Source organism: Primulina huaijiensis, chromosome 7, assembly GCF_012295235.1.
Source record: "Primulina huaijiensis isolate GDHJ02 chromosome 7, ASM1229523v2, whole genome shotgun sequence".
NCBI classification, from domain to species: domain Eukaryota; kingdom Viridiplantae; phylum Streptophyta; class Magnoliopsida; order Lamiales; family Gesneriaceae; genus Primulina; species Primulina huaijiensis.
In genome coordinates this window covers 14,773,257-14,775,988 of record NC_133312.1, presented here as the reverse complement: position 1 = coordinate 14,775,988, position 2,732 = coordinate 14,773,257, and positions in this window count along the sequence as shown.

Here is a 2,732-nt window from a genome sequence, read left to right as displayed (position 1 = left end):
CGATTAACCTAACCATCAAACATACCCAAATTTCTAGAAAAATTAAATCCTAGCAAAGGTATAGTCCTAACTGTTAAAATCATGCATAAAACTTATGACACATCAAACTTAAGTTCCCAAAAATTCGCTAACTCGGTGTCCACTCTTATAACTTAGCTAACCGATCCACTTTACCTTAAATTGTCATAACTTTAAATTCATAATTTACCACAACAATATTTCACTAACGCTTAAAATTTCAAGCACAAGATTGATTCATCCTACAATGTCCTTGATTACCATTCCTTATAACTCATATGTCTAAAGGTTCTAAATATCCTCCAAGCCTAAATCACCGAGATTTCCTATCGTTTAAACCATTCAATTCTCTCTTATTGCTAAATTAGTCCCCAAATTTTTTAAAATTACAATATTAATTCTTAATTTCCTCGAAAATTATACAATTTGTCCTTAATTTTGAAAATTCCACAATTACTCATAAGTTCTTCGCGCTCCTAATTTCATTTTATAGTTTTCACGCAATATAAATTTAAATAATTTTAAGCTTATTAGACCCAAGATCAATTCCCATAACCTCGAAAGTCACTGATTTAACCCAATTGTTCTTCAAAAGTTCGAACTTAATCCTCAAAAATATCGGAATTTTCAATTTGGCCCTTAAAGTTCTCGAAAATTACATTTTTGGCCTTGCAACTCTTCGAAATTTGCATTCTTGTCCTCATAACATTTTCGATTTTACCCTCATTAAACCTTAAAATTCTTGAAACTCAGAATTTAACCTAAAAATTTGGTAAATTCAAAAATAGTCCCTTAGAACTTTATTTTTTGGCACTTAGGTCCTCAAATTATGGGTTATTACAATTAGGTCCTTAAAATTCTCAATTCATGCAATTCAATCCTTAAGTCCAACTAGGTAGAGCGTGCATCCTAAATAAAATTCTACCTTTTTATACTTCCAAAGATCGCTGCAGTCTTCGAGTTATTATTGCTTATATAAAATCCACAAAAATTAACTCAACTAGCAACCACGAACTATCAGTAATTTATTAGAAAATTTACAAGTCCCAAAAGCATTCATAATTGTCAAGTTAAACTTATGACCTACAAGTAGAACATCAGTATTGCTAACCAAAAATCAATATAGTCAAATCATTTTAAACTTTTCCTAACGCCCAATAGCCAAATTCTTAATCATGTCCAATTCCACCACAAAGCCAGCATGCATGAAAATCATATAATTTCTCATTTCATGTCGTAACATGTATAAAAATTTTAAAGCATCTAATCTCAATACATAACGACAAATAAACATGTACTGTAAAAGATATATCATGTAAACATACAGGTGATAGCAGTAAATCTTTCGAAACATTTAAAACCTTTAAACTTACAGATTGAGCTGCAGAAGCTAGCGGTGGCACAACCCTATACAGGACCCTTCCTCTAATACCAACTGAAACATCTTCTCATTTTAAAATTCTACTGAACATTTTTTTTTGTAAAACAAACTAAGACGGAAAATACTCGCACATCAAAAACATTTAAATAAGTTGAACATGTTTTTAAAAAGTCATCCCACCTCTGAATAAAAATAACTGCAGTTAAAAACAATGAAAAGAGCAACCAACCTAAACAATTTCTGTTTTAAAAATATAAAACGTCCACCATTTTAAAATCTGTCAAAACCTTCGACAAAATAAAATCATCAACCATTTAAAAAGCTGTTTAAACGTGTTCCCATAAAATCCTATTCTTGTGGAAGAATACAAGGTCCTCGGGTTAACGTGCGCCACCAGCTCCTCCCGTTCAGTCATCATCACCTCCAGTCCCCTGATCAAAATGCTCACCTACATCACACACGTCTAGTGAGTCTAAAGACTCAACACACCTATACCTTGATAACAAATACATATACGTAACAATCAGAAGTGAAAAATATCGTAATCAACATACATTTCTGTTAGAGTAGGTGCACGTCGAGCCAAGTGTTGGCCGAGTGTTCACAATGAAACTCTATGTATAAGCAATCTTTATTTTAATAATATTTGAAATTATTGTTTTGGCACATCTTTATCTGTATACACATGCTAGTTGCATAGATAAAGCCCTTGAATATACAAATAGTAGAAAGAATATGAGATGCTCATATGATGAGTATCATGAAACTCATATTTGGAATACTGTATATTCTAAACGGTTCCTAGTCGATTCAGCCGCCGCTAAGAAGGATATAGGCCGCTCGAGCTTGAGACTAGTATCTGCGATGTGAGTACCATGTTTCATTGGTAGGGGACATTGTGATGTCCGAGCATGCAGATAGGTGCTCCTGGTAGAGTGCACTGAACAACCCTCCATTAAAGGACTTTCCAAGTGGTTCTCACTTATCGAGTGGAAAAGTCCTAGTTTATGGTTGTACACCATTAGTCCTTATGACCCGGGACAACATTGAGACTCTATGTGCTAGAATTACACTTTGACTTGTTTACCGACTCTCATGGGGTCATCAGGTGGCAAGGTTGGGTGTTCTGTCGAAACATATAGGAGTCGATGCATTGTAGTCGGGGATTCACCGCTTACCTACGGGTATGGATATCCTATGTGTTTTTCATGTATATGTAGTTTGAAATCTCTGATCAGAGTATGGTGGTAATTATGAAAGGGGTTTCATAGATTACACCATCGATGCAACTACGACATGACACATAGTATCGATTCATTGACAACTCTCGATA